The sequence below is a fragment of the Pan paniscus genome, chromosome Y, assembly GCF_029289425.2.
Source record: "Pan paniscus chromosome Y, NHGRI_mPanPan1-v2.0_pri, whole genome shotgun sequence".
Classification (NCBI taxonomy): domain Eukaryota; kingdom Metazoa; phylum Chordata; class Mammalia; order Primates; family Hominidae; genus Pan; species Pan paniscus.
In genome coordinates this window covers 43,704,189-43,730,973 of record NC_073273.2, presented here as the reverse complement: position 1 = coordinate 43,730,973, position 26,785 = coordinate 43,704,189, and the positions used below count along the sequence as shown (strand labels likewise).

General features: G+C 43.6%; 1 protein-coding gene across 10 annotated transcripts in view; it reads left to right on the top strand.

The window, feature by feature from the left end:
- Positions 1-26,785, top strand: part of LOC129395581 (uncharacterized) — a 158,880-nt gene that overhangs the window by 62,849 nt on the left and 69,246 nt on the right. For 5 of the 10 annotated variants that reach the window (XM_055107059.2, XM_055107052.2, XM_055107056.2 and 2 more), the window contains one exon: positions 24,698-24,792. The exons of the other annotated variants lie outside the window; for them this stretch is intronic. The gene's annotated coding sequence lies outside the window, so the exon portion shown is untranslated. The remainder of the gene's footprint in view (positions 1-24,697; positions 24,793-26,785) is intronic. 10 annotated transcript variants of the gene reach the window in all.

The following is a 26,785-nucleotide window of genomic DNA, read 5'->3' as shown; positions in this document are numbered from 1 at the left end:
GAAGTCTGAATTCCACCTCTTGGGCACACTAGCCTGAGGTCTCCTCTCCCAACCTCATCATTAAAGTCTTCAGGTGTGTGTGTAATAGTCTTCAGGGCCATATGTCTCACAGCCCCCTTTATGTGACAGTCAGCACAAACTGATAAACACGTGATGATGAATTCTATCACAGAAATCTTTCTGGTTTTGTGAAAATAATGGTGCACTCTTTCATATCCAAATGATGGAAGCTGGCTCACATTTCTTGTCAAAATTAATATTAAAAGACAGTGTCCTTTATATTTTACTTGTCTAGGTATAAACATCATTGTTGAGTATGTAGGACTACCTTTCTTCTTGATTCTGAAAAGAATGTATAGAGTGAGTATTTTAAATGGAATTAGTGGGCATACAAGGATCAGAGTGACACTTAAGAAACCAGCCATAGATGGTGTTGCTATGAGGATTGGTAAAACTAGGGGTGGGGAATGAGGATTTTTGGTCCTATATCATATTCTCAAGGCATTTTCTAATAATTCACCCTTTTCACATAAGAATGGTTTGAAATTGATCAGCCCGAAGCCATTAGTATCAGATGGGGAGGGAGGGAGGGGAACAGAGAGAGAGAGAGAGAGAGAGAGAGAGAGAGAGAGAGACGGGGGCGGAGAGAGAGAGAGAGAGAGAGAGAGGAGAGACTTGCTCTGTCACTCAGCCTGCAGTGTAATGGCACAATCTCAGTCCGCTGCAACTTCTGCGTCCCATATTCAAGCGATTCTGCTGCCTCAGCCTCCCAAGTAGCTGGGATTACAAGTGTGTGCCACCACACCGGGCTAATTTTTGTATTTTTAGTAGAGATGCGGTTTCGCCATGTTGGCCAGGTTCATCTGGCACTCCTGACCTCAGGTGACCCATCTGCCTTGGCTTCCAAAAGCACTGGAATTACAGGTGTGAGCCACTGAGCCCAGCAAAAGCCGTATATTCTTAGATTGTACTCTCTTAGATTGCAGATGACAGTGGTTTTGCAATAGCATTTTCAAGTTAGGAAGGAGAAAGATAGTTTTGGGTTTCTTGCAGTGTGGGGACCAGTTTTGTCATTGCCATGGGTGGTTGTGGCTCTGGTGGTACAGTGAACTTTTTGGGTTAAAATTTGTTACTGGTAGTATGAATTTTGGCTGGTTAAATTTTGGAAACTTGCCTGTAATTTTATTTGATAGATGATCAAAATTAATAAGTGACTTAGTAAGTGAGTGGACTGGCTTCTGGCTTGATCCTGCTTTGATCCTTTCCAGCTGTGCTTCTCCTACCCTCAGGCAATCCCTATCATGCTGTGCTTGTCTGGCACCACTCACCCTGTCCTGACACTGGATGATTTATTTCTGAATGAATTGCTCTTGGAAGCTATTCTGACACCATTACAGCTGGCAGCAACATAACTGTCTTGGGATGCTCCTGGAGCATATAGATAGAAGTAAACATAGCATTTTAGTAGCTCTACTTCCACAGCATTTTCTTTCAGAATGGGGTGTTAGAGTTGAAGGAGGCAGGGCCATGATGAAGACTGTGGGCGGTGTGTCTTGCTTTGGACATTTTCATCATGATCTGAGCTTGTGAAAACTCTGCCATGGCCCTTCCTCCCACTTTGGAAGAACTGGAGCAAGAGTGGACAGCAGCTGGATTCACAGCATGGTGTGAATCACATGACAGCTCAGTCTTTGATCCCTGGGTGCTGCAGAGAGGGAAGAATCAGCCTCACAGGGGGAGTGACTGCCAGCCTTTGTGGTCTGTCTCCTGCCACATGTCACCATACTGAACATTTGTATGTGCTCTGTGTGTTTTCAAAACACCTTCATCTTGCCTGCCCTGTACTCTTCCCTGTGAGGGAGGCAGGGTGGGCATTACCATCTCTGTCGACCAACAAGGAGAGTGCAGCTTGTGATGCATGAGGTGGCTTCCCCATTGCTGTGGAGGCATAGAAAATGGGGGCCTTGGACACAAATCCCTGTGTTGGGATTCTGGCCACCCATGCCTGCTGGTCACCCTCAGTTCCTCCCTGGATTTGATTCTGTGGCTCTTCTGGATGTGCATGTGAGTGTGTTATGGGTAAGTCTGTTGTTGTTGAGGGGAAGGAAGGGGAAATTAGCCAGCCAGGAATCTCTGTGCGGTGGCTGTCATGAGCTTAGCTATATCCAAGCCCTGTGTGATTGTTACTTTTCAAGGCAGCAGGGTGACTTTGAAATCAGAGCGGTATTTTCCTTATTCACAGAGACTCGGCTCTTCCCTCTGCCCCTCCTCATCATCTTCCTCCATTCCGTCCCCTCATTCCTCTTGCTGGCTCACATACTGAGTAGGGCATCTCAGCCCTCACACAGGAGGCCATGACAAAGAGGAGGCAGAGCTGTCAGAGTGTGACCCCTCATTTTGTGGTTGTGCAAGTGACTGCTCCTGCCCCTGAGTGGCTCTCATTCAATGGGTCAGGGGTATAAGGGAAATTGTCCAAGCTGTATATGGGACTCTCTGTTGATGCTTGTTTTTAAATAAACTATTTGATTGAGCTTGTCTAAAATCTTCTTTGTGCCAAGTGTCAGGACAGGTGATAGAAAATTCTGACCAAACCCAAAAGTTCCAGTATCAAAATTGACAGTGATATATCCTTGCCTCTTAACACAGCCAAGAAACAGGGGTAAAGGATTATCATCCACATATGGAGAGTGCACCAGCCTTTGTGACAGTAGCTGAACACAGAACATTCTCTGCAGATGTTGCTGAGGCTTAAACTCGTTATAAGGATAATCTGCTGTTCTTAAGAAGGTAAAAACAATTGCAAGTTTACCTGCCCTCTCCTCCTCTGCCCCCTCTTAACTTTCTGGTAGGGCCTAGCAGGGGGAGTTTTACAAGGAATTGGGGCAAATTACTCCAACAGATACTTCCACCTAACATCCTAAGAAGTGTGTGTAAATGCTGTTGTGAATTTTTTAACAGTATTCCAAACTCCTATTAATTATTAGGTGTTTGCTCAAGTCAAGAGCAGCAGAAATACAGGCCTTGCTATCACAGGATCTGTAGAGACCCAGGATGCTGCTAAACATCCTACAGTGTGCATCACAGCCCCCTGCCAACCAAGACATTGCTGTTTATTCTACACTTCCAAGGCCCTGACTTGAAGACTAAGTTTGATTTCAGCCCAGGCTGAAGTTTGAAGCATCAGTAGTGGGAAGTGAGATAGCACAACAGTGGAGGACAAAGCATGTTACTGTCAGTGCCGCAAGGGAAGTTTGAGCCAAATTGTTAAGGGATTGAGATGGGATTTCTCTATGTTGGTCAGGCTGGTCTTGAACTCTTGACCTCAGGTGATCTGCCTGCCTCAGCCTCCTAAAGTGCTGGGATTGCAGGTGTGAGCCATTGTGCCCGGCCTTCATTAGCTTATTAAGTTTTTCCTGGAATTCCCAATCAGATCTGTGAAACAATTTTAAAGCTAGATGTTTTGTAATTATTTCTCCAGAAATCTGGAAATTTGTCCACAGGCCCACTGGGCATTGTTGATACACTGAAGTCAGTTGTCTCAACCATTTTGCGGATGTCTCTGTAGACACGAGTGTGATTAATAGAAACATATATTATTTTAAAGGTGTTGCTGAATTTATACTCATTCTGTATTTTTGTCATTTGGTATTTTTTCCTGAAAGATTACATAATTTTACATAATAAAAGTGCAGCTTGCTTTCTTTATCTAGGTGATCTCTGAAACTTTTTGACACTTAAAAATTGGTTTTAATTGTATTTTGCCACATTACTTGCAGTTTCAAAGGGGTGAACATAGTGGTGAAAGATTGGGTAGTACAGCAGGATCTAGCCGTATGATTACTAGCCAACCATTAAAAATAATACTTTAGAAGTGATGCATTTATTGGCATGACCAGGTGTTTACAATATATTGCAGTGGTGTTTCTGCAACCCACAAGAGACCAGCAGCCCAGCTGGGACTCTGAGAGCTTCTAAGATATGTCCCTGGAGTAAACCAGGCTGCAGCGAGGTCTGTACACTTCTGTATTGTTTACTGACTTATAAATTTGGTTTATGTAGCTAGACTTTGGTGTTGTACAATTATCTCACACTGGGGGTTATTTGAAGAAGTATCCCAAGGAACTGTCTTGTGTGTTTACTGAGGATAGCATTGTATGCAGTGTACAATTTCCTCTTTCTGAGAGAAATTTTGCACATGTGTCAGAAGTCTAGGAGCTGTGTTTCGGATACTTGTATCTTCTTTATTGTTTAGATACTGTGAATCCAGAATCTAACTGTAGTTCCTTCTTTGAGGTCTAGGAAACTTGAATCAGTTTTACAGTTACCTTCCAAGTGATTGCAGGTTCTGTCTGATTGCAAACTTTCGGTACCACCTTCCCCTTATCAGCTTTATCTCCTTTGTCTTAGCATGATCGTCTCTTGGCCACAGTTTACTCACTGAATTACTTTATTTTTGCTATTTTATATGTGCTTTTGGAAGCCACGCCAACTTTTTTCTCTTCTTTTCCTTAGCGGGGAGATAAAAGTGTTTCAGTAGAGGAGAGTGCTGTGGCTTCATGGAGGTTGTTGGTTTGCAGTAACTTTTGAATTCTGGTATTTTAACGACATCTTATGCTAATCTAGCTGCTTCCTGTTGAAGTATATCAGGACAAAGTATATTTCTAAATTTATTATGATGAATACTCTATTAAATTTACTATGATACATAGTCTTAAAAGCAGCCAAATTTAACATTCAGAACTGAATGATAAAGTTCCTTAATATGAGTTTAGAAAAGATTCATAATGATTAATGGAGCTCCTGCATTATTGAATTTTACTGGAATAAAAAAAATTATTAGGCTTGTAGTGGAAATTCTTTTATATCTCCGTTACTGCTGAGGAACAGTTTCCTCTAAACCCCTCATAGCCTTGAATATACGTGTGTGTGTGTGTGTGTGTGTGTGTGTGTGTGTGACACAGGGTCTCAGTCTGTTGCCCAAGCTGGAGTGCATTGGGGTGATCTTGGCTCACTGCAGCTGCTGCCTCCCGGGTTCAAGCCATTCTCCTGTGTTAGCCTCCCGAGTAGCTGGGATTACAGGTGTGTGCCACCATGCATGGCTAACTTTTATATTTTTAGTAGAGACAATAGCATTTCATTGTGTTGGTCAGGATGGTCTCCAACTCCTGACTTCAAGTGATCCGCCCTCCTCAGCATCCCAAAGTGCTGGGATTATAGGTGAGCCACCACACCCAGCTGAATATCCTTCATAATGTTTGTTGAAAAGCAGGAAATGAAAATGAAGTATTGGAAGTAAAAGTTTTTTATGTGTCCCATGAAACATATATAACACATTGCTGCAGAAAGAGTGCTTAGTTATTTCTCAAATTATACAAAGGAAATATTTGCAACCTCTTCTATCATCAGTGCAGCAGTCCCAGTTGTTCTCTGTTAATCATAGCTGACAAAAATGCCCTCCAGTTTATTGCTTTGATGAGCCAGATGGTAGGCTCTGTGTTTTACATGTAATATCTCTATTCCTTCCATCGTCTGCCTAACCTAGATATCCTTCATCCCGTTTTTATGAGACTCATGGGTTCTTGTCTGGGATCCCACACCTAGTAACTGACAAGGTTGCAATCTAGTTCTGTCACCTGTGGAGTTTCATGACAAAGACAATTCTAGGTGATGTTGGTATAGTGTTCTCTGCATGCCAGGGGGATTCTGTGCTCTTTCCATGTGTGAATGATGGCATCTGCTAACTTTGTTGGGAGAGTTCAGTTATCCTGTCTGTACAGGTGAGAACAGGAGGTACTGAGGACATCTGGCCCAAGAATACTATCGCTGGCATGGGGTGGGTGATGATTCCCCCACAGTCCTTCTGGCCCAGAATGCATGCTGTTTGTTGTCAGGCCAGCTGCATCTCAGATAGAGTGACAGGATCTGTTCATGTCACAACCAGAAAAGGCTCTGAGGCCAAGCTCCCTGTGTTGCTTCTTACTTTCATTCTGGAATCAGAGGTTCGTGCCTGAAAGACTTACCTCTGCATGGACAACTGGTAAGGTGTCACAGAGGGTGAGGTGGGCCATTGTAGCAGAGAGTTGTTAAGAGATGGACACATGGGTTTTCTCACAGGGTGCCAGGCTGGGGAATGGGAAACCATTTAAGGGACCTTGCTACTAGCCTAGACCAAAGATGAGGGGTGGGTCTAGACAGATTACACAGTGTTCATTAAGCAGGTGTAGACAGATTGCAGGGCTATTTGTGAAGCTGATTTGCTAGCGTTCTTTGGGGATGGAAAACCTCTTATGTATGTTCATCCCACCTCCTGTTGGTGACATATGACACATGCACAATCAGGTCCTCCTAATTCCTCCCACCACCCAAAGTGAAATACACAAGTCCCAGAGAACTATGTCATTCTTACCAATGTGGGCAATGTAGGATGTCAGAAACATCATCCACCCCAAGTTATGACAATCTTGAACATCTCCAGACATTGTCAAATGTCTCTTGGAGGGGGCACAGTTATCCACAGTTGGGAACACAGGCCTAAATGCTTGGAGCCAGGGCTGACCCACTCGGTGTAGGCTAGAACAGAATTCCCGATGACTCATCATTAGGACATTTGACATCCCCCACCTATCACCTTTTTAAAACATTTCCACTCTTGGTAAAGGTTGGGGCTTAGAAGTCATTATGAAGACAATCATTTCCAGAGGGGTGAGAATCAGAAAGCTGGCTACTTCGGGTCTCTGCCTTGTAGGAGTTCCACAGTGTCTTTATGAGTAGAGTGAATCTCCAGTATTTATATGAGTGTTGGGGTTGTTTGGTGGTACAGAGTAATGCAGAAGGAGAGAACTGGGGAACTGTTCACCACCACCCAAATAGGCTACAGAGAAGAAGTCCAGGAGACTTATACTGCAACGGAGACAGGAGCACTGTGGCCAGAAGAGTGACATCCGGGTTTTCTGTGAGTGCTAATTTCTTCTGCTAGAATGAGCATAGAAACATGTTCTCTGGAGTGAAAGTGGAACATTGTGTGGTTGATACGTGTGCAGCTGCCCATAGCAGCTGTTACTGATGGTCTGAATATGGAGGGTGGCAGTTGGAGCAAGTTTGGTTTTTGAATAGACATGTACATGTGCCTGTGTGTGCATTTACGTACATGTTGTATATGTGTGTGCATTAGCACCCAGTTCCTGAATTGGCTAATCATTTTTTTCCCTCTTTATAGGCATTGATGTCCTAGGTTGTAAGGTACTAAGATAAGTGAATAAATTTGTCTGCTTGTGTTTAATGGCTTTGCCAAAGGGATTTGCTGGCTGTTTTGTTATATGATATTGAAGCTAATACAATTGACCTTTCCAGGTGAAGAGGGAGTCAGATGTGTTTTGCAAATGGTGGAAAGTGAAATGTGAATAGCAGGACCATATGGTGTTCAGAAACTTTTATCATAACTACAGTGAATAAATAAAGTGTCCTCATGCAAAATGTAGACAGTGCTTTGAGACACGAGGGAGAGATTAATTAGGATTCTTTTCTACCTCATGATGCAGTATGTTATCCGTGAACAAAAAATATATTTGTATTATGTGAGGATTATCTTTATAAAGATTGGAGTTGGATCTGTGGGGAGAGATTTGAATTGCTCTTGATTGACAATTTGATGAATTTGAAAGATCATTTTATCCTACTTAAAATGTATTATCTTTACATGTGATTTTTTTGTCTCTAAAGATTAGTTTCTCTCTCTAAAGATTAGTTTTATGACACAAAATTTATTTTATCACTGTAATTTAAATAATAGCAAATGCTTAGAAACATACTATGCAACTGATAGCTTGTTAAAACTTTGTCGGTATTTTATTTAGAAGTAGTGATTTTGCCAGTTAGTTGTACAACAGTGCACTATTATTATTATTATTATTATTATTATTATTTTTGAGACAGAGTGTCACTCTGTTGCCCAGGCTGGAGTGTAGTGGCATGATATCGTCTCACTGCATCTTCTGCCTCCCAGGTTCAAGTGATTCTCCTGCCTCAGCTTCCTGAGTAGCTGGGATTACAGGCAACCGCCACCACGCCCAGCTAATTTTTGTATTTTTAGTAGCGATGGGGTTTCACCATGTTGGCCAGGCTGATCTTGGACCTCTCACCTAGTGATCCACCCACCTTGGCCTCCAGAGTGCTGGGATAACAGGTGTGAGCCACCGTGCCCAGTGAAAAGTGCAGTATTTTTTATTAAGCCTCATAAGACATAAGCCTCACAAGAGGAAGTCAAGTTTGTGCGTCTTTAGTGTCTGCTGTTCTCCTTATTTGAATAGCTCGTATGTTTAACCCTGAATTTGTAAATGCTACAAGCATAAAAAGATTCCATGTTCTATAGGAACTACTGGATATGAAATGACTTATCTAAAGAGTAGACTAAGACATTTCTCCATTAATCTTTACATAGAAAAATGAATGATTTTTCCTGAATATTTGTTTCCCTTTACATACAGTGTTACTATGTCTGTTTCTCTTTGTCATAGAAAAAAAGTGATTTTCTTTGGCTTTTGATTTTGTTGTGTATTTGTTTTAAATACACACCTATTGTATGCTTGCTGTATTCTAGATGGGGGTGGGGAGAGAAAGAAAGATACAGAGAGAGAGAAAGAAATAGAGAGATGCTACACACTTTGTTTTTTGAGACAGAGTCTTGCTCTGTCACCAGGCTGGAGTGCAGTGGCACAGTCTCGGCTCACTGAAACGTCCACCTCCCAGGCTCAGGCGATTCTCCTGCTTCAGCCTCATGAGCAGTTGGGACTGCAGGCATCCGCCACCACACCCACCTAATTTTTGTATTTTTAGTAGAGAGGGGGTTTCACCATGTTGGCCAGGCTGGTCTCAAATTCTTGACCTCAAGTTATTTGCTTCCGAAAGTGCTGGGATTACAGGCGTGAGCCACCATGCCTGGCCACTACACACTTTTAAACAATGAGGTCTCATGAGAACTCTGTCACAAGATAGCACTACAGGGATGATTTTAAACCATTAGAAACTGCCTCCATGATTCAGTCACCTCCCACCAAGTCCCACCTCCAACATAGGAAATTGGAGTTTGACATTAGATTTGGGTGGGAACAACAGAGCCAAACCATATGAAAGCTGTATTGAAAAGTGATTCCCAGTCATGTGGATAGAACGATAGGCTCATGTGGTTTGAAATGGGTATACAGAAGATTTGCAGTTTGGTTTTATTCTACTTTCTATCTAGGTTCTTGGCACTAGAATGCCTAGAAAAGGATTTGTTTTATCTGCGGTATTTATGGAATGAATAAAAGCATTCAAGGAGAATGCCCTGGCTGCCCTCCTAGCTTCCTCTAGAGCATTCAGTATACAGAAGAACTGGTTGTTACCACAGCATGTGGAAAGACACATGGAGTAGTTGGCTTACCATACAAGGAAGTTGCTGTCAGGGGCCTTGCTGTTCATTTTAGGTGTTTGGTGCTTGATTCTATTAGCCTATATATTACTCTTTTCCTAAGTATCTCAGTAGCTCCCCAAAGTGGAAATGAGCATTGTTCATAGTTCGGGGGCATAAGACCCATGTTTATGCACAAAGGGATGTTCCTGCTTATGTGATAACCATTCTACAAGGTCCTTGAGCTCCTGCAAGGAACCATAAGGAATAAAATCATAGAATTATTATGAAAATAGTAATGGTGGGATATGGAAATTATACTAAATTTTTTCCTCTGAAACTAAGTGGAATGTCACCTGAGAGTTGGTGCTGACGGCAGACCTGATTTTTCTGTTTTTAAAGCATTTTTGTCATAGTCGTTGGATTTGTGCTGTTCTAATATGGCAGCCACTAGCTGCATGTGACTGTTTAAGCTTAACTAAAATTGAGTAAAATTTAAAATTCAGTTTGTCAGTCACAGTAGTCACATTTTGAATGTTCAGTAGCCACTTGTGTCCAGTGCGTACCTTATTAGAAAAGGAAGATATAGTGCAGAAAGTTTTACTTGACCAGAGGAACAATTCAGACATTTGCCTAGTGGAATTCCAGGGAAGAGAGGGAAAAATATGTTAAATCTGAAGAAGAAAGAAATTTCACACCAGGAACTACAAAACAATGCATACAAACTAACCACATCAAAATATTATACTGCATCAAAGCTCATCATCATAACATCTTAGAATATTAAGATCTGTCACTTTCCTGAATTTAAAAAAAAAAGCAAATGAAGGATATTGGAATCAAAATTACGTCAGATTGCTTAACATTAACACTAGAAGTCAGAAAAAAGACCTAACATGGACTTCTTTGAAAATAATATTACTCTCAGAATTTTGAAGTTGTTCCTGTCCTAATTGTTAATTAATGATTTCCTTGAAATTTTGAAGTTATTCACATCAATTAATAATAATAATTAGTTATTCATCATTAATTGGTAATTAAGGGTAGAATAAAGGTGTTTGTCCACATTGAGGATATCAGTAAAAATTAACTTTCACATGGAAATTCTTAGAAAACTAATAAAGAATATATTCCACCAAAGTGAGGGAGTTAACCGAGTATGAGGGAGGTTTAGGATCCTGCAGATAAAGGAAGAAGGAATTCTCAAATGTTGGGTGTTTTCAGGGCTGTGGCTCTTGCAGTACAGACTACAGACTAGAGCAGGAAACAAGAAATTTCCAAAGGAAAGTCTGATGTGAGTTTATTGGTTAGGGGTGGGAGGGATGGGGAGGGTGTTGGTGGAGAAAGGAAACACTGACCAATTATCTGAGAGTTTTGGTCCTGTGAAAAGTGTAATTGAGACTGTTAGAGAGTGTTGAAAGAATTATCAAATGGTACACAAAAGACTGGAATAAAAACAAAGGCAACTGACAACTCCAGGAGAATGCAAAAAGTATATAAGAAAGAAATGATTACTGCTCAGTAGTGCCCATTTATAATATTGTGAAAATACATGTGTAATATATGATATAGCCAAAACCAGGTTATATGAGAATATTGAAAACTTCCCATTGAAAATGGGAAGGTCAGTACAGAATTGGCCGTGGGAATATAGAAAAACAAAAGTCCTTACTGTATGTGTGAAAATCAGTAAGTGGTATCTAAAATCGATTTCTTAATTGGAGTATCATCAGCAAATTATTTAGAAACATAGAAGTTTGGCTGGGTGTGGTGGCTCATGCCTGTAGTGTCAACATTTTGGGAGGCCAGAGGGGGAAGATTGCTTGAGCTGAGGAGTTTGAGACTAGCCTTGACAACACAGTGAGACCATGTCTCTAAAAAAATTTTTTTTAATTAGCCCAGTATGATGGCATGCCCCTGTGGTCCCAACTACACAGGAAGCCGAGAGGGGGGACTGGTTGAGTTGAGGAAGTCAAGGATGCGGAGAGCTATTACAGTGCCACTGCTTTCCAGCCTGCGTGACGGTGAGACCCTGTCTCCAAACAAACAAACAAACAAACAAACAAACCATGGAAGTCTATATACAGGGAACACCACCATCACCAAAAACAGCTCTAAGATTTGAAAGTGGTTGCTTTGGGAAGTGAAAATGGGGATAGATGATGCTAAAAGACTTGTAATTAATAAAGGGAGTCTTTTTGCTTCACCTGCATTTACTTTTTAAAACTTTATATGTGCATTACTTTGTGAAGAATAAAGTGCTTTGAAAAATAAAAGTGTAGAGCAGGGATTGCCAACCCTTTGAAAAATAAAAGTATAGAGCAGGTACTGGCCTATGGCCTGTTAGGAACCAGGCTGCACAACAGGAGGTGAGCTGCATTTGGGCCAGTGAGCTAGTGAGCGATTACCACTTTAACTTTGCCTCCTGTCAGAGCAGCAGCAGCATTAGATTCTTATAGGAGTGTGAACCCTATTGCAAACTGTATGTGTGAAGGATCTAAGTGTCATGCTCCTTATGAGAATGTAACTAATGCCTGATGATCTGAGGTGGAACACTTTCATCCTGAAACCTCCCCCTGCCCACCACCCCCTGTTGGTGGAAAAATTGTCTTCCACAAAACCGGTCCCTGGTGCCAAAAAGATTGGGCACCGCTGGTATATGATATACCCTCTGTAGAATTGTAGAATTGTAGAAATTTTGGCAGATGCTAACCTAGATCCTGGTGGCATTCCTCCCTGAATCCTGACAACTAAAAATGTTTCTAGACATTGCCCTGTGTCTCTTGGGGGTCAAAATCTCCTCTCTTTTAGAACCACTGATTTCAAGGATTTTAAAGTGCTTTACTAAATACACATCAAGATATAATAAATATGCTGTTTGATATTGGTAATACGGGAAACAGTAGCTTCTTTTTATAGAACTTGAACCCTGGAGCAAATGAAGTGGTTCAGAATCCTCTGGCACTATAGTACCATTGATGCTTATACTGGTACATGTATTAGTCAGAGTCTGGCTTTATGCCCGACTAACTCAGGGTTTACTAAGAAAGGAAAAGGGATCAGGAGGAACCCACAGCTTCTCTGTCATGATTCGTGGCTTCTGAAAACGTATTTTAGGTGTCTCATGTTGCTTTTATGGTACAACTTCTCTAGAGTTGAATATGTTAATCATTATGGCAAAAATATTGCACCTTTTATATGTATTCCAGTGCTTGGTTGGCTGCAGGACAAATCGTTTTCCCTCCAGAGTTGTTTTGTAAGTTCTTTGTTATGTGTTTTCCTCTAGAATTTACACAGGAAATCAACAGGAAAATGGTATCCCAGACTTTTTGATGTGGATGAAACCTCATAAATAGTGTAAAACCTTCATTTCACCGCCGAGGAAACTGGTCCAGGGAGGGTTTCTTACAAATAAGTGGAAGCACAATGGGGCCTGGAACTCTGTTGTTCTGTTTTGTGCTTTCCTTTTAAAATATCACACGTGTGTCCAGTAATGCTGGAGGAGCACGATAAAATGGGGAAGGGCTAGGGCATCTGATGCGTCATGGGAGTTTGTTAGGATTTTCACACCATTAGAAGTTCTCAGCATCCTCTGCAAGGGGTGTATGCCCTTAATAAGCTTAGAGAAGATGGCAAAGAGAGGCAGGAAGTGTAGTTTTCATGATCTTTCTATGAGCTACCCCTGTACCTCACTGCCTTATGGCCCAGAACTGGGTGGGGAGTGTAGGCTGGTGCATTAGCATGTCTGACAGGGAAGACCCTGGCTTCCCGGTCTTGTAACTCTTGTTACTAGGGCACTTGTGGAGCCAGCGTGCACTGCCCCTGCAGCTGTTCTTAAAGCAGTGGCCAGAAGAGTGAAATTGGCCTGTACTGGTTGGGTGCGGAGCTGCTTCTCCACGGGTCCCTATGTTCTGACTGTCCTGTCCCCTCCCCTGGGATCAACCCTCCTCACCCCAGATGGTTCAGCCTATGAGGGTTAATGTCTGCCCCAGCTTAGGGGATGCTGGTGTCCCACCCAAGTCGGTTGTTCAGTATAGACAGTGCCATCTGCAGTCTGCAGGGCCGTCTTGCCCAGGTGGCCCCTTCTTCTGTTGGCTGGATGAGGCACTCTGTTCTGACCACCTTCTGTCTCCTTCCAGGCCACATCCTTTTTCCTGAGCACTGAGAGCATCACCCCACATTTTTAGAAACCTCAGCACCTCTATCTTACCCCATCCATTGCCTTTGGTACCACTCGAACCTCTTTCTATTCCTCCTCTCCTAAGTTCTCAGGCCAACCCAAGTGCCAGCTACCCCTTGTAGGTTTCCTCCACTGGGACAATGTTACACAAATATGAAAACAGGACTTTCTTCAAAGAAAATTCACAAAGGACCCACATATTTTGCTGCTGTTGTGGGGTTCAGTCTGGTTTGTTACCTGAGGCCTGCCAACAGAGAGGCTGTGCAGTGGACACACCTGTGTGGTTTCGGAATGACTTCTCTGTGCTGGGCACAGTGGCTGTTGCCTCTTTTACCAGCACTTTGGGAGGTCTAGGCAGAAGGATACGTTGGGCCCAAGAATTTGAGAACAGGCTCAGCAACATAGTGAGACTCCGTCTCTTAAAAAAATTATAAAAGTATGCCTCTCCACTTCTGCTTCCTCATTGTAAGCTGACATCACTGTAGGGTTTGCATGCATTGCTGTCCCTGGAGGTCTCTCTGGTTGGCTCCATGGTTGTCCAGGGCGTGAGTTTGCTCTATCTCAGCATGCTCTGGTGGTCAGCATGCTGTCCATTTTGAGCATTTTGTGACATTTGTCACCAGCAGCCAGCAGCAGGACAGGGCGCCAGCCTGAATTTCCTCCTTCCTTGTGGGCACTTCTCTCTCTGGCTGGCTGCTCCTCCTCCTCTCAGGGTTTTATCCTTGGCTTACAGTTTTGACCAGTGGTTCTCAACAGTGATTGTGCCATCTCAGGGACATTTGGAAATGCCTGGGGGACATTTCTGGCTGTGATAGCTGGAGAGGGAGGTGCTACTGACATTCGGTGGGTGAAGCCCTGGGATACTTCTTACCTCCTCCAGTGCACAGGATGGGCCACCACAGAGGACTATGTGGTGCAATGTCAGGAGTGTCGATGCTGAGAAGCCTGCATTGTATGCTTATGCACGGGCCCATAGCTTTCAGATGGTGCTTATACGAACACCCACAGACTTGCCTCCGTATCTGTGAACCAGATTTGTATATTTACCTAGATGACACCCCACTTGGAGACGGAATGGACATTTCAAAGTCAGTAGCCACACAGGAGTCTCTTCAGCTTTCCTGCATCCCAGGGGTGGCAACACGCTGTGAGTTGTCTTTTTCTATCCCCAAACCTAGGAGTTCTCCTTGGTGCCCCCTTCATGGGTCCCTCAGTTTCATCAAGCACCTTAGGATCCTGTAGATTCCTGTTCCTCTCATCTCCACTGCTAGCCAGCCAGCATCGTTTCTCTTCTGAGCAAAGCCTCACTGGGTTTTGTTCTAGATGTGACAGGAAGCTCTTGTGGGAGTTTTAAGCAGAAAAATGGTCAGATTTCCTTTTTAAGTTAAGCCTGATGATGGGTGAGGAAGAGGTTATAGGGTGCGGGGTGTGTGTAGGACCTAACTCCTTTCCACAGGCTGCAAAATCTTCTGTGCTTGGGATCTGCCACCCCCTGCTTCTGTCGTCATGCCCACTGGTCTTCCACCCTTGGGCCCAGTTCGTTCTTACCACAGGATATTTGCACTTGTTTTGTCTGCAGCCTGGTCTCTCTCACCCCATCCAAGAACTCCCTCTTCAGAGAGCTCCACCCCAATCCCCCATTTAAAGCAAACTCCAGCCAGGTGCTGTAGCTCATGCCTCTAATCCCAACACTTTGGGAGGCTGAGGTGGGAGCATCACTTGAGGCCAGGAGTTCAAGACCAGCTCAACATAGTGACACTCCCCACCTCATCTCTACCAAAAATTTAAAAATGAGCCAGGTATGGTGGTGTCTGCCTGTAGTCCCAGCTACTTGGGAGGCTGAGTGGGGAGGATTGCTTAAGTTTGCTAGTTCAAGGGAGAAGTGAGCTCTGATCACACCATTGTACTCTAGCCTGGGCATCAAAGCCAAACCCTGTCTCTGAAACAAAACCAAACACAGCAGAACCAGGTTGTTTTGGCAACATCTGATGTAGCATGGCTTGTGAGCAGGCCTCTGCGGAGGCATCTTTCTTCACTCTAGTGTCTGTGTGGCCGCCAGTCTGAGTAGAGAGAATCCTAACTTCCATAGGATGGGTCCTAGAAGTTGACATCTCGGTGGGTTTTTTTTTTAACCCACTTTACAGTGACGCCTGGAGCTCTTTGAATTAAGAGCATCCTTTCAGACCACTTTCAGTGAAAGATCTTCTATTTCTGTCTTTTGAATATGTCCTGATAAACCCATCATAATTTGAAAGTACTAAAGTCAAAAGTGCATTCAATACACCTCACCTACCAAACATCATACCCTACCTTAAACTCGTTCTGAACACTTACATTTGCCCACAGTTGGGCAAAATCATCCAACACAAAGCCCACTTTATAGTGTTATCTCATAAAATACATTGAATACTACTGTACTGAAAGTCAGAACCAGTATGGTTGCATGGGTACTTGAGGTATGGTTTTTGCTGAATGAGTGTGACTTTTGCACCATCTTAAAGTTGAAAAATGCTAAGTCAGGTCATTGTAAGTCGGGGACCATTTTGTCTAAGTTATGTGGAATTGACAACACGTATAGATTCATACACCCGCCACCATAATCCAGGTGCAGAACTATTCCATAACTACAGGGAAACTTCCTTATGCCACTCCTCTAACTGTTCGCAGCCACTGTATTGTCTACCTCTGTAATTTTGTCATTTCTTTTTTTTTTTTTTCTCTTTGAGATGGAGTTCTTCCTCTGTTGCCCAGGCTGGAGTGCAGTGGCATGATATCAGCTCACTGCAACCTCTGCCTCCCGGGCTCTAGAATTTTCCTGCCTCAGCCTCCCTAGTAGCTGAGATTAGAGGCGCCCACCACCACACCTGTTAATTTCTGTATTTTTAGTACAAACAGGGTCTTGCCATGTTGGCCAGGCTGGTCTTGAACTCCTGACCTCAGGTGATCTGCCTGCTTCAGCCTCCCAAACTTCTAAGAGGACAGGTGTGAGCCACCGTACCCAGCCAATATTGTCATTTCAAGCGTGTTAGGTAAATGGAATCATACAGCATATGGTCTTCAGACTGCCTTCATCCACTCATCCTGATGTGTGAGATCCATCCCAGTTATGCAGATCGATAGCTCGATCCTTTTTCTTTCTGAGTGGCTTTTCATGGCATGGACGTACCCAGGTTGATTTCTTCATTTTCTCTTGGAAGGGTGTTTGGGTTGTTTCCAGTTTGAGGCTGTAAACACCTGGGGAGAGGTTTTGGTGCAGATCAGATGCTGCTCGAAGCCCTCATTTATTGTTCTTGCAGCCCTGTGTGTGTGTTGGGGTGGAGGTGGCTGGTGGTAGGCTTTCTCCCAAGCAGTGCATGTGTTGGGTAGATGCCAGGACTGTTGCAGGCAGTGTAGTCTCTAGGAACAGGTTTATGCATGGACCTGGGCAACTGGGGAGCACAAACTCAGGACCACACCCATCAGGAGGGATTGACCTGAGTAATGTGCTGATGCATGTCATTAAGACAGTGACAGATACCTTGCTTGGATGAATAATTGGAATTCATGTCAACCATGTGGCCTTTCCCATAATTTAAAGCCAATTTGCATGTTTTTCGGGCTCATACTTTTTTCATTAATTACATGTAAACTTGGGATAAACACCTTTCTTGACTTTCTGTTAAAAAAATTACAGTTCTTAAAATTATAAGCTTGTATAACATGGGATGGTCAGTTTTTAGAAAATCTAGTTCTTTGATCTTTGAAAAACACTACATAAAAAACAGAAAAGACTCCAGGGTTTTGTGACTAGCACCTGTAATCCCAGAACTTTCGGAGGCTGAGGTAAGAGAATCATTTGAGCTAAGGAGTTTGAGACCAGCCTGGGCAACATGGTAAGGCCCCGTTTCTACATAAAAATTTAAAAATTAGCTGGGCGTGGAGGTGCGCACCTGTAATCCCAGCTACTTGGGAGGCTGAGGTGGGAGAATCTGTTGAGCCCAGGAAGTCGAGGCTTCAGTGAGTCATGATTGCACCACTGCACTCCAGCCTGGGTGACAGAGCAAGACCCTGCCTCAAAAACATAAATAAATAAATAAATAAATAAATAAATACCAAAAAAGACCTATCCTTATTTTATGAGGCCTTGATTTTTAAATGTGCCCAGTGTTCATTTGAATCTGCCCATCAGTTAGTCTTTTCCTGATGTCTCAGAGAAGCATGCATGGTGTATGGAATGTCTTGGGTGACCAAGAGTGGCACCTTCAAGAGGACTGCCCTGTGAATATGGCCCCACATTCAGCTCTTGGGCACTTGAAAAGTGTGGCCATTGTGACTGAGAAACAGAATTGTGAATGTTACTTAATTTGCATGTGTTTAAGATGTGGCCTGTAATCCCAGCACTTTGGGAGGCTGAGGCAGGGAGATCACGACGTCATGGCTAACACAGTGAAACCCCATCTCTACTAAAAATACAAAAAATTAGCCAGGCATGGTGGCAGATGCCTGTAGTCCCAGCTACTCAGGAGGGTGAGGTTGGAGAATGGCATGAACCCAGGAGGCAGAGCTTGCAGTGAGCCGAGATCATGCCAGTGCACTCCAGCCTGGGTGACTCCATTTCAAAAAAAAAAACAAAAATGTGACCAGCGGCTACTCTTCTTGGACAGAGCAGACCGATAAACAGTCTGGCTTGATGGATGAGGGTGGGGAGTTCCGCAGTTCTCATAGGAGGCACAGTGAGCTTCTGTAAGAGCCAGCCTTACCTGGGCTTGATTTTAGATGCCTGAAAACACTGATACCGAATTCCTTTAGAATAGCGCTTCTCAAAGTGGGTGACTTTGTATCCTTCCCATCCCACAAGGGACATCTCACAGTGTCTGGAGGCATATTTTTGTGGTGACAGTGGGTACTACTGGCATCTAATGAGTAGAGGTGGGGCTCAACATTTCACAGTGCACAGGACAGCCTCATAAGAAGAAATCATCCAGCGCCAGATACACTGTGGTGGAGGAGCCTTGCTTTCTATTCCCAAGGCTGGTACAGTCCTAACATATGATGTGGACAGTGCAGACCCAGCTTTTTATAAGTGAAGAGATGGCACTTGAGCAGTCGTGCAGCCTGGCAGTGCCAAGGGCAGGACAGTAGGTCAGGTTTGACTCCGTGTAGCTTCTCAGGCAGTGTTCTCTTCTTCCCTCTGTGACTCTAATTTGTATTAAGGGTAAAAATATGAAGTTGATGCTTGTCATGAATCACACAGCAGCAATCTTTCATGCTTTGGTCTAATAACTTTATTGTTAAGAGAGAAACAGAAAACTCTTTGCCTCTGCACTTTCTCCAAAATTGAATTTAGGGAAAGCTGACCCTAGACCATGCGTGCCCTTTCTACCAACATTGCTGTGGGTTCCACTATTGGGAGATTGATGAGGAAGTGGGGATGACCGTGCTGTACAGAAGTGCTGTCATCACTTTTATGCTTGCTTTTTTACCCCATGATAATTAGAAAGCATTTACAAAGTTCCTGTTCCTCTTTTGTAAATCATCCTTGTTAAGTGCTGAGGTGAAAGTCTTAATTTTTTTTCCTTCTTGGAGACAGGGTCTTACTCTGTTGCCCAAACTGGAGTGCAGTGGTGCAATCATTGCTCACTGCAGCCTTGAGCTATTGGGCTTACGTGATTTTTCCAACCCAGAATCTTAAAATGCCAACAGTAACCCCCCACACAGAATGCTGCCATTTGAAGGTGGCACTGGTATTGAGAAGCACACATTGTCAGTGTCACCAACTTTGCCAGGCGTGAGCCTAGAGAAAGGAGCATGTGGGGAGAGAGAAAGTGGCAGTAGAGCTCTGTCAACAGCACTGAGTAGAACCAGACGCCTGCATTAAGATAAATGTTACTCTTGCTCAGTACAAATGGGTCACCTATGACAGATGCAGGGGTGGCATCATGGAACTGAATTGGCCATTTCTTTTCTTTTTTTTTTTTTTTGAGATGGAGTTTTGCGCGGTCACCCAGGCTGGAGTACAGTGGCGCGATCTCAGCTCACTGCAAGCTCCGCCTCCTGGGCTCACACCATTCTCCCGCCTCAGCCTTCCGAGTAGCTGGGACTACAGGTGCCCACCACCACGCCTGGCTAATTTTTTGTATTTTAGTAGAAACGGGATTTCACTGTGTTAGACAGGATGGTCTTGATCTCCAGACCTCGTTATCTACCTGCCTCAGCCTCCCAAAGTGCTGGGATTACAGGTGTGAGACACCGCGCCTGGCCTGCTTTATTTTAGAAAGTGGGTATAGTGGTCTGTTTCAGAAGACTCAACTCTACACCACCTCTGCCACTGAAGTTCCTTTTGACCATGCAGAAATCTTTGCAGAAATCTTTGCCTTTCATCTCCTTCCTAAAATGCTGTGAGCAGTTTTCCTCCTGGTGGCATTAATTGGGAATGGCAATGAAAGCCCAGTTCTTCACAGTCCTTTGGCCCACATGCATTTCCAGCTGCTCAGTGGCCAGGCTGGATTCTAAATGCCAAAAGCTACAGACACTGACAGAGTGCTTTTGAAAAGAAATAATGCATGAAATACTCCAAATTTATAGGAAATATTTATACCCAGAAGTCTTTGAGCCAAGTTTGTCCTTTAGGAACAGTGCTGCCAGACAACCATCAGCATGGCTCACTCCTGGTGGTGCAAGGATATTCTTCTTAGATGTGAGCTCTGATGTTCTACTGACATGTGTGCCCAAGAAAGCAGGGATGAGACAGCCCATAACCCTGGCTCCAGTATTGTTAAGGATGGCCCCTGATTGGGTTTTATGCATTAGTCACTGTCCTTGTTTGTTAATGGGCTGAGTTGGGTCCACTTCAACGGAGATGTATTTAAATACATCCCAACCTTTTGGATCTCGGACTGTGAGCTTATTTGGAGGTGGGATCTTAACCAACTTAAAGGGAGGGTGAGTGGCATCCTTAGAAAAGGAGAAAATTTGGACACACTCATACAGGGAAAAGGCCATGTGAACAGCCACCTCCAAGCCAAGGAGACAGTACTGATTCTCCCTCACCACCCTTAGAAGGAACTAACCCTACCAGTGCGTTGATCTCTGAATTCTGTATTCCAGAACTGTGAGAGAGTAAGTGTTGGTTAAGCCACCCCACTTGTGGTACTTTGTTTTGGTGGGCCTATGAAACTCACCTAGTGTTACTAGTCTTTTACGTATATTTCGGTCCATGAAATGCAGCCACCATGGCAATGCCTCAACTTACAGAAATGGAGAAGGGAAAGAATATTGTGCTTCAGCTAGTTTTCTTGTTACCCAGAAAAGAAAAAAATCTGACCTCTGAAACCTTGGGGAATGTCTTCTTAAGATGCCAGAGCCCATATGTCTGCCTGGTCCATGCAGAGCCTGTACTTCTGCCTGGTCCAGATGTATGCCACACTGGGCATCACCTCTCTCTGCCCAAGTGGCACTGGATGATGTCCAAGTCTGGCCAGATTTGGATGGGTTTGATAAATAGCTCATGCTGTTTCTGGTCAGTGAAGAAAGAGGAAGCCCAAGCCATGTGCGTAAGTTTGCTCTGGCTGCCATAACAAAGTTCCTCTAAGGCTAAAAGAGAAGTCCAAAATCAAAGTATTAGGAAGCAGCCCTCCTGAGGGCTACGAGGCAAGATCTGTTCCATGCCTGTCTCCTAGCTTCTGGTGGTTGCTGGCAGGCTTTGGTGTCCCTTGGCTTGTAGCTGCATGATGCATATCTCTGCCTTCATTTCCACATGGCCTTCTTCCTGTGTGCACCTCTGTGTCCAAATTTCCCTTTGTATAAGGACACCAGTCATATTGGCTTAGAGCTCTGACCTAGGCCTATCTTAGATCAGACCTATCTTAACCAGTTTACATCTGCAAAGACCCTATTTCCCAATAAGGATTCACTCTCAGGAGCCAGGTATTAGGATTTCAGTATACCCCTTGGGAGGAGCACTCTTGAACCCATAACACCATCAATTGAAAGGTTCTGCTTTCTCCCCATAAACATTGCTGCCAGATTAGGAAAAGCTGCCAGGGTGCACTTGGTGGAGGAGGGTCTCTCTCAGCAGGGCACGGTCATTGCAGTGAAAAGGAGAGAGAAACAGAGGCACACAAAAGCAGATGGATTTCCTTGGCAGTGGTGACTAGCCTGGAGTTAGCACCTCTCCTTTTACATTTCTGGGACATCCCCTGACTCTTTTATTCTGCTCTTCGCTCTTTTCCATCCCTCTGGCCCGCAGATGGGCAGGAAGGAATCCCAGTAAATGAGATCCTTGGAATTGCAACTTGGCCTGGAACCGTGTCTTTATTTTAGATAGAAATATTGACAATTTCTGTTTATGAAAATTCAAAGGCATAATTGCAACATGATTTTTTCTTCCTTTTCTCATTATTTCATCCAATTGCAGTCTTTTTGAGAGGAGATTAGGAGCACAGTGATACTCTATACTGTGTACAGCTGTCATATATAGAACTGTCTACAATGGCTCACGTTACCATTAAACTTCAGTTATGTGACATCAAGGTTATGAAACGTAAAATGAATGATGACTAGGTAGAAATCCTGGCTGTGTCCTCCAAGTTCCTTTTCTTTCTTTCTTTTTTTTTGTAGATAGGGAATATCTGCATTTCAGCTTAGTTTGCCACCAGTTGTCTGGTTTCTTGACTATGCTGAATAATTTTCACCCACACCTTGCATCCCTTAGAAGCCCTTCTTTTTTTTAAAAAAAAATATTTTAATTTAATTTTATTTTAAGTCCCAAGATGTGCAGGACATTCAGGCTTTTTACATAGGTAAATGTGTGCCATGGTCATTTGCTGCATCTATCAACCCATCACCTACGTATTAAGCCCAGCATGCATTAGCTATTTGTCCTGATGCTTTCCCTCCCCCCACACCCCTACACCAGCCCCCAATGTGTGATGTTACCCTCCCTGTGTCTGTGTATTCTCATTCTTCAGCTCCTACTTATGAGTGAGAACATGCAGTGTTTGTTTTTCTGTTCTTGTGTTAGTTTGCTGAAGATCATGACTTCCAGAGAAGCCCTTCTTGATTCTGAGATGGGGGCTAAGAAGGCTTTGTCATGGGAGGTTATGAATTAGGAAACATGAAAATCAGATCAACAACAGTGGCTGGTCCTGGCTGCAGGGTTCTTCTGCTTGGAGTAGCTTGAAGTTGAATGTTAATATATGTATTTAAATGGCCGTTGCTTAATTAGGTAAAGTGAACAGGTGATTTTCTCACACTAAATGGATGATGAGTATTGGTTAGCATTGTCTAAAATTTCTCTATCTTTTGACCATATACAAATACATTAAATTTTACTTCTTATGCTATATATGCTGTTTTAATAAATGATGATGGACTGAGTTTTCTCCCTTTTGGAAATGTAAGGAAAGTCTCAATGATTTTAAGTATCTTATATTTTATAATAGCGATAGAATGTAGAATTCCTAAAAAATCAAACTGAGTTCTTGATTAAATATTGAAATACTTGTCTTCATCCACCTGGGAGCAGTCATTGTGAACGAGAAGCCCCAGTGCATAAATCATTGAATGATATATTGGAGAAGTCTCCAAGTAAAGGAAGATTTGTTTACTTTTCAGACATCTGGAAGGTGAGCCTCAAAGCAGGTGAATGGCTGGCTCTCGGATTCAGGCTTCCCTGAAGTATATCTTTCTCCTTTAAAATAAGCCACGACACAATTTTTAATTAATTATTCAGGAGGAGTCATTAATGCGAATGGAGAAAGAGCTCATTATAGTAATGGTTTCACATGCGTTCTGTGGTTTGGTGCCACAGGCTCCTCGGGTCCCGGCGAAACTGTTGTTCCAGGATCTGTTTTATTGATGTGAAACCCACTCACCACCTTTTTTTAGAATTATTTGTTTTAGAATAATTACCTAGTGATTTCATACACAATAACAATTGTACTGTTTTAAAAGATCTATAAATGCATGTATGCTCCTGTGTATAGATAACTGTTGCATATACAAATGTGCTTTTTTATATGTGTGCATTTGTGGACAATAGTTTTTCATCACTAAAATATCAAGTCCATGAGTTTGGATCTTGTACACTCTCACAGCACATGGAGGGAGACAGTGGGGACATGCTGAACCCGGGCTGAGCCTGGTAACCATCTGGAGGGGACTGCAGAGGTTGACACCCAGAGCCAGAGCTCAGCAGAGGGATCTTTTCCTACCTGCAGTTTCCTTGGAAGAGTAGGGTTCAAGCTTACTGTGTTGGGCTGCTATAGCAACGTTGCCACCAACTGGATGGCCTAACACATGTTTGGTTTCCCAGTTTTGGAGACCAGAAATGCAGAATCAATGCAGGGCGGAGGAAGATCCAAGGAAAATCCTTCCTGCATGCTCTTGCAGCTCCTGGTGTTGCTGGTAGTCCTTGGCTTGTGGGCCATCTCTGGCCTCGGTGGCCATGTGACCTCCCTGAGTGTCTCTGTCTTCTTGCAAGGACACCAGTCATGGTATATTATGGTCCTACCCTGCTGCAGTGTGTCCTCCTCTTACTTTAACTTACTGCATCTCCAGTGATCCTTTTTGCAAATGAGGTTCTGAGGTGCTGCAGATTAGGACTCCAGCATGTTGTTTTTGTGGACCCAGGTCACCCCATAACAGTAATTACGTCCCACCCCATCCCATACCACCCTTCTGCCGATTCCCCTGGTGTACTTCAAGCTGGTTACGTGACCAGACATGACCCAGGCCCACTGGCCATTAGACACTTTGGCAGGGTGGCTGAAGGAATTCTTTGTGCTGAGTAAAATGAATGTGTAACAAGGCAGTACTCTGAGGGTAGTGTTGCGTGAAAGGGCAATATAGAATCATGGGTCCTGATAAACAGAAGCCTGTTTAGCAGCAAGGTCAAAAGCCAGATGCAGAAGTAGAAATTAACTGGGTAGACTTAAATTTTTTTTTTTTTTAATTTTGAGACGGTGTTTCGCTCTTGTTGCCCAGGCTGGAGTGCAGTAGTGCAATCTCAGTTCACTGCAACCTCTGCCTCCCAGGTTCAAGTGATTCTCCTGCCTCAGCCTCCCAAGTAGTTGGGATTACAGCCGTGTGCTACCACTCCTGGCTAATTCAGGGTAGACTTTTTATTTCACCTTTTTTTTTTTTTTTGCCAGGGGAATGCCAGCTGTTCTCTTAACAGAAGGGCAGTTTTTGAAGAAATGAAGCAGGACTTGATGTGGATTGTCATAAACTGTTTCTCCCTAAAGAGGTAACTTCTCATGTTTGCTGGTTCACAGGTGTAGGGAGATGTCTTTGATGTGTAGATGTCCGAGTTTGCAGCTCAGGGTAGCTTTGGGTCTGGGACCCTGCTATTGACCAACCACTTGGTGTGCGTGGGCTGTTTTTCCATGTGATGGGACAGGGGAATGCTGTGTACATGGCCGCTGTTCCACTTGGAATGTTGGCTGAGCGCTGCTGGCCTGTGTCCCTGGAATCCTCTCTGATTCAACCATCAAACATTAACTGAGAAGTCACAGCCACCAGCAGAGCTTCTGAACCTGGCCCTGTTCTGGCCAGAGGGTCAGGAAGAGAAGACATTTTGCCCTTGCATTTTCTGTGTCTGGAATCAAAGATTTTTTCCACTGAGTCTTGTGTGGTTTTCTTAGAAAGAAATGCTCTCCTGGGAGAGTCTTGGGTGCCAAGTGAAACATCTTTCAAGACCCTGTGGCTTTTTTCAGGGAAATGTTAAACCAAGCAAATGTCTGCTAAGAAGTGTTCTGTATTTGAAAGTTCTTGCCGGGCATGGTGGCTCACGCCTGTAATCCCAGCGCTTTGGGAGGCCGGGACAGGTGTATCACCTGAGGTCAGGAGTTCGAAACCAGCGTGACCAACATGGAGAAACCCCGTCTCTACTAAAAATACAAAATTAGCTGAGCATTGTGGTGTGTGCCTGTAGTCTCAGCTACTTGGGAAGCTGAGGCAGGAGAATCGCTTGAACCCAGGAGGCGGAGGTTGCAGTGAGCTGAGATCACACCACTGCACTCCAGCCTGGGCAACAAGAGGGAAACTCCATCTCAGAAACTTTTAAAAAAGAAAATTCTCAGTGTTAGGTGAAGGCTTGACCCTGGAATTTTCTCTCTTGGTGGTGGTGGCATCACATGATAAACAGGTGACCTGACTCAGGGCCCTGCAGGACCAGCTTCCAGTGGCAGTTGTGAAGGTAGGGATATGATTTCACATTCTCATTGGAACCCACACACAAGATTCAGCTTCTTTTAGAGTATCTGTCAGTTCCATCCATCCTGGGTACAATGTCACACTCATAAACAAACTACACAGAAACTGGAATTTCACTTTGGAGGAAAAAAATTTAAATTCTGTTACATAAGGTAAATACCAGTAGTTTAAAGCCACAAAGGATCTCTTTCTTTCAGGTAAAGCTACTCTTCTGTGCTCATACAATATGATAGAACAGCTGCTTACATTTTTTATGTCAAGAATTTCAGACCAGGTGTGGTGGCTCACATGTAGAATCCCAACACTTTGGGAGGCCAGGGCAGGTGGATCACTTGAGGCCAGGAGTTTGAGACCAGCCTGGCCAACATGGTGAAAGCACATTTCTACTAAAAATACAGTAATTAGCTGGTTGTGGTGGCAGGTGCCTGTAATCGCAGCTACTTGGGAGGCTGAGGCAGGAGGATTGCTTGAACCCGGGAGGCTTGAACCTTGCAACGAGCCAAGATTTTGCCACTGCACTGCAGCCTGGGTGACAGAGCAAGACGCGATCACCAAAAAAAAAAAAAAAGGAATTTGCTAAAATAAATCAGAGAAGGTTAGGATTTACCTCATTGTAAGTCAAGAACTTTAGGCAGGGGCTTTTCTTCTAAGAAAAAATGTCATTTATTCCATTTAGACATGTAAATGCTTAGGTGAGCAGAACAAATTATTCTCTGGAGATTTAGAAAAAAAATCAGTCTGGTTTCTATGGCTGCATGAATCTGGAAGGTAAATTATTAACCCACTAGACTAAAATTTAACTAAAGACTACCTTATGGTGGCAGTCTGTTCAATACGGCTTTTGTTAGCATGCTTGCATGAAGGCAGACAACTCAAACAATTATTAGCTTGGATGGGGAGCAAATGCACTGGGTTAGTTTCTGTGACGTGTGTTCTCATTTCTACCAGTGTACTCCAGTTTCAGCCCCTGTATCAGTTATCTATTGATTGCTGTGTAACAAATAACCCCAAACTCAGCAGGTGAA